Below are 12,338 nucleotides of genomic sequence, written 5' to 3' on the forward strand. Positions count from 1 at the left end.
TCAGAAATGTTATTTTGAATGTCAAGTAGTGTTGATTCTTTAAAATGAAATGCAAAAACTGTTGAATAAAAACAACCAAATAAACCAATATTTCTACAATTTTGTGGGTGATTTTAAATTGTTGTTTTCATATTTATATCTATCCAATATGTTTAATACATTATAACATGAATTAAGTTTTATACAAAGTTTTAGGGATGGATGAAATTTTTGGAATAGTTGGTTGAGGTGAGCAGAGCAGCCAAAAAAACATACTTGAGTAAGAGTAATGTTACTTTAAAATAATATTACTTAAGTAATATAGTAGTGGTCCATGAAATAAATCAAGCAAGAGCAACTTGGGAAAAGTACTAAAAGTAATTTAAAGAGTAACTGTCAGGACATAACATCTGATTTAGAAGTTAACGTAATTTGAAGGACAAAGTGGGTATGGAGAACACAGCTTCACAGTAACTGGGCGGGTCCACCATGCAACGTTCCTGGAAGTCATTGGATAGACTTCAGTGACACCGAAACCATCCTGTCAGGATTCAGAAAAGCCCGAATAATTCTAACTGGAACTGATGCTGAATCTGACAACAGCGACACAGAAGAGGAAGCGACGCTCTGTTTACCTCTGGAGGTCGAGGTGCTCAGAAGTGACACCAAGGATGAAGACTTGAATGGATTTAGTGATTTGGAGTGAGATGGAGAGTTTGGTAAACTTGTTCTGTTCTGTTGTTTATGTTATAGTTTATCTGAAGACTGTTCATATGTGACGTTAACAGTCTGTTGTTCTCTCTATTGTTTTTACTACAACTTCACTTTACACAGGAAATGTCGGTTACTGTTGTCTGATTTTATAAAATAAAGTTCCTCCAAAAAAGTGCGACATATAATATTATTATATATGTTTTTTTCTTCTTCATTAAGCATTTTTTGGCTGGTGCGACTTATAGTCCGAAAAATACAGTATCTAGTATTGGTAAAGGATACAAAATTGAGAAACTAAAATCATATGAAGGAGCGGAGAAAAACACAAAAATGCTAAAATGATCCCCTTACTGGAATAGAAAAGTATATTATAAAAACATTTAATTCATTTAACGGTCTTTGTTGTTGCAAATAGTGCACTAACTACCCATTAAAACCTGAATCTTCATATTTTCAGTACACTGAATAAAAAAACATTACAAATATTCAGGGGACATTAGTTCCTAGGCAACACAATCCAAAGGCGATTTCAAATGCATGGATTTCCGTTTCATAATTTGGTGAGCTGCCCAAAAATTCCCACCTCCTTTACTTTTGTAAGCAGAGCAAATAATAAGAAGAGAAGTTTAAGGTCGAGAAGACACCAAAGCGTTTCCTCTAATCCTCGAATGCGTCGTCTCAACTCTCCAATGAGGACACTTGTGGCTTTGGTGTGGAAGCGGTCGCAGCCTGCTCTGAATAATGGATAAATGCGATGACTCATTCCCAAAGTAGTGGGAAAGAGAACACCAATGTAGCGACAACTGGATAAGACAGGAACGCATTAGAAAGTTTCTGTCCAACTGTTGATTGCAACCTAAACGTGCACTGTGTAACTTTTATTTAACTTTAACTTAACTTTTATTTTACTTATTTTGTTTCCATGGTGATTTTAATGCTAAATTATTTATAGTATGGTATTAAACTAATCTGTCTTGCATTTATTCAACTACAGGTATTATTTATGGCTCAAAAACATCTTAAAAAAACATGTATTCTCACTGTGAGTGGGGTCACCTCTCCACAAATATAACCTGTAATTTGTCTTGCAAGTCTCCATGGAGATTCTTAAATTTACGGTGCATACTGTGGAACATTCTAAGCACATCTACCAAAAGACAAGTAAGACAAGTTACACAGAGCACCTTTAAAAGAACATAAGAACAAAGTGAGGAAAAAAAATGCAAAACCTTTCAAGCTACATCTTCAGTTTCAACATTTTTAAATTACAAAAAACAACTCATTTGAAATTTATCTTTTTCGTAATGCTACAGTTAAGAGTCAGTCACCTTCATCGCGTGAATAAAATGGTCCAGTACGTATCATGGACCATTATTATGAACCAAATAACATAAATAACTCAGATTTACAAGTTGCAAATAATGGCGTAATGTGGCGACTGCATGTTATTGTGAACTGGTTGTGTGGTCTGTACTCAAAATTCTGTTTAACACCAACACAGAATAAGTGTTAATCGTTTCAATGCCTGACCAGATATCTGACTTTTAGGTACCAGTAATTCTCATTCTATGGGCTGTGATGTTTGACAGGGGTATAAAAATGTGTCATAATTACTAAAGCAAAGTTCTGTTTATTTTACTTTAAAAGGTGCATTGTGTAACTTCTCTAATGGAGGGTCTGTCAAATGGAGATGTTATTGCTTTGTCTGGATTGTTTCACAGTATGGTATAACCTTTCTGTCTTCATGGAGACCAAACCAGACCAAGTCAGGTCACATCTGTGGAGATGTAACCTCAGAATGCCTGTTGTCCTAGGTAAAAAAAAAACAAACAAACAACACCCACATGTAATTTAACAAATGTGAGGTAGAGCTGAGCTTAATGTCATACTGTGGAACATTCCAGGCAGATCAATGACATATCCATAGAAACAAGCAGGTGACTGACTCCCAACTAAAAGATTATAGTGCACCTTTAAGTGCAAGAGCGCAACTGCTTAAATATTTTTGAATACAACAAAATTATGCATCCTCGACAAAAAAGGGATTAGTTAATGGAAGTGCTAACTAGAGCATCAAACTTTGAAAATACTGGTGGTGCATCCAGTTGCTTTATCAGATAAACCCTGATAAATGATAAAGCCATTATATGGACAAAATAGAAATTTTAAAGAGATACTTCAGAAATGTCTTGCAGAGAATAGAATTTCCTCAACATTAACACACTGTCACATCAACGGTGCAGGTTCTATTAAAAGGTACTTTAATGATGGAGGGTCTGCCACCTGCTTCTCTCCATGATGTTACTTTTTTTACTTAAATCCCAACAACAAACAAGTGTAATGCCATAATGTGGAATATTCCAGGATATTCCAGGAAAAACAACGTATCCACTGAGACAAGCAGGTGGTGGACCTTCCACAAGACTGCATAAAGATCTACCTAAATAAAAAGATATGTCAAATTGCCCATGGTAATTTATCTATTTTGGCATGGAAGGTAAAAACAAGAGTAAAGTGGTGTCCTAAATAAAAGCCAACAGTTATTTATATGTACTTGGGACTGAAAGAATGAAATATGGAGTGTTTAACTGCTTGGCCATCAAAGGATCAACACTTCAAACTTCACCTGAATACATGTCATCACTGGGTCCCTTGACAAGTCAGTAAACTCATTTGTATTGCAGCCAAATTAAAAAGAAAAAATTGATACTCTGCAGTGACATCCACGCTGGGGGTGTTCTACATGTATCTCTATGGTGGCATATTCAGCAGTTAACAATGAGACACACTGGACACTTTTTAAACTGACTGAAAACTCAAGAAACAGAATGGATTTAAACAGCACATTCTGAGATGAATGTGATCGGTAGAGACGCTCATGGTTCTGTTTAAGTCTTTGATTTTCAACAAAAAGGTCAGAGTGAATAACTGAAAAAATAACTGACTAATTTTATGTGAGAGACATGTTTAACAGTACCAAATCTGATCACCTGTTGTAGCTCCAACTAAGTCACTTGTTTATGGTCAGATTCTGTCAAAACAAAGCTCAGATTAAAGTCGAACTTGAGTAAGAGCGCTTCAGACAGAGCAGAGCCTAACGTTAGCTTCACATGTCCTGGGAATGTTGATGACATCAGCTGCAAAGTATCAGTAGCACTGGCAGATATTAAATAAATACAATGCATGTTCGACTACAACTGGTGCAGTGTAGATTCACCTTGATCAAGGTGAAATGCAGCTAAATGACTGGAAAACCCTCCTTAACAATGAACTTTGCCGTTGACTGGTGCATTTATTATTGACCTCAATGTTAGTTTGCAGACTATGACCTTGCAGTTCAGTCAGTTAGGGGAGTGGCAATATTTACATGTCCCAGTCTCCTGAGGGCGGCCGACCTAAGCAGCTTACTACTACACACATAACCAGCAACCTCATAGCTCTTCACACATGGTTATGAATGTATACTCACGTACTCTATGAGATTACTCAAGACAAATCTATGAAGTAATACCTTTACTCCCAAACCACTTGTGGCAAAGCACTCTCTACAATAAGTGCAACCACAATATTTAGCAATATCTTTGAGATTTTGATAGTTCTTAAAATAACAGGTAGAACACAAAGCATGTTACAAATGATAATAATTGTGGAAAATAAGTATAACAACGTGTAGTAAATGTTACTTTTGAACTTGTGGCCAACAGGCTATAGCTGTGCATCTTGGGATGGCATTATCCAGTAGACTATTACTAGGCTTACTTTTAATATTCTGTTATTTACTGATCTATGTTACCTCATCAAAAACATACCTGACTTTGTGTTTCGCTTCATTCATACATTTAATACACAAAACCTGTATATTTAGTTCTTCTCTCAAACGTTCCACCATTTGATGTCAAGTGGTAATACAGGAAGTGATCCACTGTGTTTTTAAATTCGTGTAGACAAAAGAATGATTTGGATCATTTCAACCCTGGAATTGCCACTGAACTACTGAACAAATACAGAGTAGGTGTTAATTTGAAAACTACCACTTTATGACATCACAAGGTGGAAGAGAGCACAGACAGTGTAATAACAAAGGGTCACTAAAACATGTGAATGAAACTAAACACAACTCCATGTAGGTTTTTTTTTTTTTTGGATGACATTTACAACATTTTATCATGGCTTAAAGCTCACAAGAGTTGATTTTGCCAAACACTGAACATTAAAAGTGGACAACAGAAATGGCACACAAAATTAACTAAGCATTCATCATTTTTTGCACATTTAAGTCCTGGTTGGGAGTTTAAAGCTGTGATTTTATATTTTATTTAGGGGTGGGCGATATCTTGATATTTTAAATATATATAGATATTTTTTAAACTCGATATGGATTCTGACATATCGTATATATTGATATAATGCTTATATTCAATTCTGGTTTCGCTGCTTCGCTTGTTTGCCTTCTCTTTTGTCGCACCTCTGCCTCCCTGATTTTACTGCTTGTGTCTCATTCACTCGTCACTACCACCGCGAACGCTTAAAGTTGGTGCCAGTGAAAAACTTCTAGCACCACGAACCTTTTCCACCATTTACAGACAAAACCATCAGCAGCACATCCTCTGTCACAGAGAGAACACTCATATGAACACTGAGTCCTGTCCTTTAGTCCGACAGAAGTTAAACCGCATCAGGGCACAAGAAACGCACAGTTTATGCAAATTTGTCATGCACTTTTAAGTTTCGTTTCTGTAAAGACATGTGTACAAAACTGCATTAAACACATTATAATCTCAAACGGGCTGATGTGGCTCTATAGTTGTTATGTTTTATATATTGGAAAGTTTAGTCATGTAAAGTTTATTTATGTGGAAGATTTTAATGAATAATCTGCTGCTGTGTCACTTGCACAATAGTGTTTGGAAACGTTGGATTTGATCTGCAGTGGATTGTGGGGAAACCTCACAGCTTCTTACCAAGCCCCGGGGTTCCAAAATGGTCACCCATTCAAGTCAATGGGCTGAGCTCAATGGCGCATGATTCCAGATCAGCCTAGCCCGACTAGGTACTTCCGGTGGCTGTGGCCCGACCGAGCATGCGCAAGTAGTGCGCTTTTCTCCTGCGAACGCACGCGAGAACGCACGCGAACGCACGGGCTCGTGTATCACGTGATCGCTTTGACCAATCAGAGCGAGAAGAGCTGGAGCGGAGCGTAGCCGAAGCGAATGATTATAAAGCGTTTTTAAGACAACTGAAGGAGAAAAAGTGTATGATCTAAAAATAGGTAAAAAACGCCACAAAATCCGACATTTTTGAAAGTTGTAGGTGCCCTGTCAGCCGAAAACGAGCAGTTTGTGATTACTTTGCGCTCTATGACAAAAATCTTCTCTCGGCCCATGGGATTTTTTTCTGCTGTAGTACCAGTGAGTGACCACAACATTAACTCGAGGCAGTTATTTTAATAGATCCATGGTTTGGAAACGTTGGGTTTGATCTGCAGTGGATTGTGGGAAACCTCACAGCTCCTGACGCTGGTGAGGAACATGGATCTGTTAAAATAATGAACCTCCTGAGCTTCTTCTGCTAAAGGACCTCATGGTTATTGTACGGTTAATAGTGTTAATGCAAAGATGAGCTTGAGTTGAGTTGTTTTATTTATGAATGAAAAGAAGGAAATATGTATTATTACCTCCGCCAAGGAGGTTATGTTTTTGCCGGTGTTTTGTTTGTTTGTTTGTCTGTTAGCAACATAACTCAAAAAGTTATGGACCGATTTTGATGAAATTTTCAGGATTTGTTGGAAATGTGAAAAGGAAGAACTGATTTCATTTTGGGGGTGATCCGGAAGAAATCCTGGATTCTGGATCACTTTGAAATTTTAGTTAACATTGTGGTAAATGGGGCCAAAAATGTTGGGATCCTCTTTCATATTCCAAAGGCTGATCCGGATCTGATCCAGAAGACTGATTTTATCGCAATTTATATAAAAAATGGGGGTAGTCCTTGGCGGAGGTCTGTGCTCTCTGAGTGCTTTTCTAGTTTCTTTTATTTTACAGTTAAATTATTATTTATGTAATTAGGGATTTTTTGTAATCTTAAATGTGGCAGAAGCACCGTCTACCACTGGCACTTCAATAAAAAAAAGACATTGTGGAATTTGGCATATTTGATACATACAGATATTGAGATATATATCGTATATCGAGATATAGCAAAATATATCGATATATTTTTTGCTCCATATTGCCTAACCCTAATTTTATTTTGACTTGCACATACTGTATACAGTTATTTAATTGTGTCTTATTTGACACCCGCCTTTTGCCATCTTTTTTCCTACTTATTTAGAATTGATTATTACCGTTTCTATTTTTTTTCTCTTTTTGATTACATTATATTGTGATGTGCAAGCTACTGTGTCCAAATCATTTCCCTTGTGGATCAATAAAGTTTGTCTAAGTTCTGAACAGCGATAGCCTGTGTCCATAGCAAGATTACAAGGCTGTATACAATTACAGAGCTACAAGTTGGGCACACTTCAACAACATACATGGAAAGATGCTGAAATTAATAGCTATTTAAAAGAATTTATTCATGCCCTAGACAGACAGCAGCAAAAGGTTATTCATTAGGCAACTACTAATCTTGAAAATGTTCTGAGCACACATAAATACAGCTTGTAGTTGTATGCGGCGATAGCAACAGTGGAGGGGTTAAAAGGACGTTCCTTGTCGGACTGTCATTGCCCAATTTGAGTCGCTGCCCGATTTGCCTCAAAAAGTGCACTACACATGCGTGAAACACTCTGCCATGTTGGATATGGCTACTACGCTCGGACAAACATCATAAAGTCACTGCAAAAAACGTATAATCTAGGTATGAGTGATTTGCATTTTGCCTTAAAATGGTTGCAATGACTAAAGCAGCCATGCAAAGAAACGTGGTAAACAAAAGTAGCAGGATAATGCTAATGTCCAGGCTACCCATTAGGTCACCCAGGGACGCACGTTTTAAACAGTACCGTTTCGACAGAATAATGAAGTACACCTCCGTTACATTATCACAAGGGAAAAGATGCTATTGTGATTGCAAATGTATGTTGAAGAAAGCAGCAGGTCTGGCGCGAATCGGGTAATGACACGGGCCTCAGACCTTCACGTTAGCCACTTAGCCGGTGCTGCCTAACTATATAAAAAAATAAACAAGTAAATGCCCACAGATGCCTGCATTCACTCGCAAACTGACATTCCTGATTACCAGTAGCTGTAGTAAATTGTTGGTGGAGATTTGCTTTACGCGTGGTTAGTAAGTTACACAACGTCACTAGGGTTAGCTAAAGTTGGATGTATGGGCTTACGGTTCAATGACATGGCTTTGCTGCACGAAGCCAAGAGCACGGCATATCGTCAAGTGTTAACAGCGTGAAATGGCAGTGCTACAGTGTGGGTTAAGTATAAGTATTATAAGATGTGAGGACAGAAATTCAATGTTTGAATGAAGTCACGCCGTGTACCCATGTTGCTGCTACACACTAGCACGATGTGTATTCTCTCTGCTCTGTGCAAAATGCAGCACTTTTTACGCACAGGTATCAGATCACTTACGGGGTTTTAAGGTCCTCGGCGCCGCCACGATGAAAGCAACAGTGAAATAATATCAATACGCAAGTTTTTCAATCCGTGTCCCCGTAGAAACTGTGGAAAGTCACTCTCCTTCCCACGTGCTGACCGACTAGCATCAATTCTTAAAAAAACAGACCAAACAGCTGAGCAAACCTCGCGAGATGTGTCTAACAGAAACTATTTAAAGGTCTCGCGTGAACTGCAGCTACATACTTTTAACATATACTGGAGGAGTTACCGCGCCGTCTTCTCTACAATGTTTTATTAGACTTTAAATCCTGAAAAAAAGAGTAAGATTAAGATTAAGATTACAAACCAGATTCACGCAATTGCATTCGATTTAATTATTAATCCATTATCTTATCTATTAACCTAAAAGGCGTAGGTTAAAAAAAATTCTCAAACCGAACAAAACTACTATATATATATATATATATATATATATATATATATATATATATATATATATATATATATATATATATATATATATATATATATATATATATATATATATATATAGGACTAGTGAGTGTGGGAACCACTGTCCAGGATGAAACATCCAAGCTCCTTGAATACATCAAGGACAAGGCCCCGGCAGATGAGGTGCTCAGAGAATGTCTCAGACAGTGGGGTCCAGAGGAAGAGGTGCTGGAGGGACCATCATGGCAGGACAAACCCCTACATGGGGCGAACCACCGGAACATAACTGAAGTGGCTGATATCAAGAAATCCTACCAATGGCTTGAGAGGGCTGGTCTGAAGGACAGCACAGAGGCACTGATCCTGGCTGCTCAGGAGCTGGCCCTGGGCACTCGAGCAATAGAGGCCCAGATCTACCACACCAGACAAGACCCACGGTGTAGACTGTGCAAAGAGGCTCCTGAGACAGTCCAGCACATAACTGCAGGGTGTAAGATGCTGGCAGGGAAAGCATACATGGAGCGACATAACCAAGTGGCGGGCATAGTGTACAGAAACATCTGTGCAGAGTACGGGCTGGAAACCCCAGGATCAAGGTGGGAAACACCTCCAAAGGTTGTGGAGAATGACCGAGCCAAGATCCTGTGGGACTTCCAGATACAGACTGACAGAATGGTGATGGCGAACCAACCAGACATAGTGGTGGTGGACAAGAAACAGAGCAGAGCCGTGGTGGTTGACATCGCAATACCAAGCGATGGTAATATCAGGAAAAAGGAACACGAGAAGCTAGAGAAATACCAGGGGCTCAAGGAAGAGCTGGAGAGAGCCTGGAAAGTAAAGGCATCAGTGGTGCCTGTGGTGATCGGACACTCGGGGCTGTAACCCCCAAACTGGAAGAGTGGCTACAACAGATACCGGGAAAAACAATGGACATCTCAGTCCAGAAAAGTGCAGTACTGGGAACAGCAAAGATACTGCGCAGAACTCTCAAGCTCCCAGGCCTCTGGTAGACGACCCGAGCTCAATGAGGGTGAGAGACCAACCACCGTGGAAGGTGAGAAACACATTATATTTTTTATATATATATATATATATATATATATATATATATATATATATATATATATATATATATATATATATATTTATTTATTTATTTATTTATATATATATAACGTCATGTTTTACTGCCGATGATGTATCTCTTAGTAAATATTTTAATTCAATCAGTCAAAAAAAAAGCGGAACATTGTTCTCGTATCAGAAAATTATTCTTTCTTTCTTTTTTTTTTTTTCCTAACCAACTCACCCATTTTTCACCCACTGAACAATGACAAAAAGTCCTGAAATTTTGCCATCTGGTAAAACGTCCGCTTCTCTGACTTTTGGCTATTTCCATTTTCCACAAATAAGTAAAATGGCTCGTCAGCGCCACCAAACGACTCAAAAATGCATTAGGGAATACGAATGACACACACAAAAACGTTGCATGTACAATCATAAAATTTGATACAGAAGTCGATCATGTCAAGACAAGGAAAAAATATTATTACGGCAACACCGAGCGCTCCACTAGGGGGCAGCAATATTGGCTTGAATTTTGGTATGCTTTTACGAATTCCTCTGAACGAGCTCAAATTTGGTCCACATTATCTCAAGAGGTGGAACATCAAAAGTTATCCAAATTGTTCACACACGTCTTACAGTCTCTGAACAGTGTAGTTACAAAAAACGCACACAATTTTGGAGATTTACAAATTGCTCCCATTCACTCAAACGAACTCTGATTTCAATGAAATTTGAAACATTTGTTAAACTCTCTGCCCTGAAGCTACTTAATGTGAAAATTATGAATTTGGCGCATTAGCGCCCCCTATAGATTGAAACAAAATTTAATTTGGGAGAAAATCATTTCCTCCCAAATAGTTGTTCAAAAATTTTAGAAAGTTTGCACAAAATTCCATTTTGGCATCCTGATCCAAAATTCAATGACACCCATGTCATATTTTTTATGGCGTTGCCATAGCGATGGACATAAACTCTCTATTGGTAAAATCTACAAGTTCTGGCATAAACTTTGGCTGATTTCACTCAAATTTTAATCGCGGGTTCACACCCCGACCCTGAACAGATTTATATAAGAAAATCTCAAAATGACGCAATAGCGCCCCCTAAGGAAATTTCGTGGTAGTGCAAAAAATTACTTTGTCGTAGACATATAAAATTTGGTACACAGATTCATGACATGGTCTCGATCAAAAAAATCATTGACGACCCCATGCCATTTCCCATCATGTTGCCATGGCGACAGGCCAAATATTTGCCCTCGCCAATAGGACGTCCAACAAAAACTTTGGCGTAGCCAAACCAAATTTGGTACACAGCTGCATCATGGGTATAGGAACAAAAAAGTATATTACGGGGTTGCTAGACAACCAACAGGAATTTGACCATATTGGATTGATCGTGCAACCTGGCGTCGAAGGTGCAATTTCTTCTCCTCGTACTTGAACAAACACGTCCTAGGGCGTTTGACCCAGACTCACCAGAATCATTCTGTACAAGTGCGACATTAAAAGTTGTTAAAAGCTTTTTAAAAGGTCAAACGGTGTTGCCGTGGCAATGGTGCAAATTTCGGGTTCGTTTTTGGGGCTCACCATCCAACTTCGACGCCTGATAATTTGCACAAACTTTGGCCGATTTCACTCAAACTTTAATCATTGGTGGACAACCTGACTCTGTTTGTATGTGTGTGTGTTTGTATGTGTGTGTGTGTTTGAGTGTGTGTGTGTGTGTGTGAGTGTGTGTTTGTATGCATGTGTGTGCTTGTGTGTGTGTTTATATATGTGTGTTTGTGTGTGTGTTTATATATGTGTGTGTGTGTGTGTTTTATGTGTGTGTTTGTGTGTGTGTGTGTGTGTTTTATATGTGTGTTTGTGTGTGTTTATATGTGTGTGTTTGTGTGTGTGTGTGTTGAGCAGCATGGGTGTAAACACAGTAATGCAAATATTGCATTACAACCTTAAAACACATAAGACACACACTCTTCCACTGATGTCACAGTGAACAAACATCAGGCTGTAAAATGATTTTTACTCTGCAAAATCTTGTAGCTCCTTTCCTTGTTGCCTCTTCAAGGAGCCATTTACTTATGGGATACCAGGATACTTGTAACTGTCCTCAACATCTGCTATAGTTCCCTCTACAGGCAGCAGCTGGTTAGTTCAACTGGTAAGGCACTGGACTTTCACATGGGCAACCTGGGCTTAAATCTTCCTTCTGTCTCAGATTTCATGTGTTTTTAACTACAACATATAATTAAAGAATACAAACATTACATGGAACACACAAAGAAAATGTAGTTTATCATGCACATTACCTGTAAATGTCATGCAAAATGTTCACTTTATCTTTACTAGTTTTTCATAATATAGTTGTTTGAGAAAAATGTAAAAGGGGGACACTTTCAGGAGTAAACCACATGACACATATGAACCTTATATAAAGATTTACTACAAAGACAGTGGTAAATTCTTATATTTTTTTCCTGTTTTTTTCCATATGGGACAGCAACATTAGTAACACTTTGACACTCTCGCCTTTTTGGTTGAA

At 38.2% G+C, this 12,338-nt stretch overlaps 1 protein-coding gene across 1 annotated transcript in view; it reads right to left on the bottom strand.

The window, feature by feature from the left end:
• Window positions 1-8,426, bottom strand: part of akap1b (A kinase (PRKA) anchor protein 1b) — a 30,013-nt gene extending 21,587 nt beyond the window's left edge. Inside the window, exon 1 of the mRNA XM_020920490.2 lies at window positions 8,283-8,426. The gene's annotated coding sequence lies outside the window, so the exon portion shown is untranslated. The remainder of the gene's footprint in view (window positions 1-8,282) is intronic.
• Between the last annotated feature and the right edge of the window lie 3,912 nt (window positions 8,427-12,338).

Source organism: Boleophthalmus pectinirostris, unplaced genomic scaffold, assembly GCF_026225935.1.
Source record: "Boleophthalmus pectinirostris isolate CB_2022bp ecotype Guang Dong unplaced genomic scaffold, ASM2622593v1 HiC_scaffold_9, whole genome shotgun sequence".
NCBI lineage: Eukaryota > Metazoa > Chordata > Actinopteri > Gobiiformes > Gobiidae > Boleophthalmus > Boleophthalmus pectinirostris.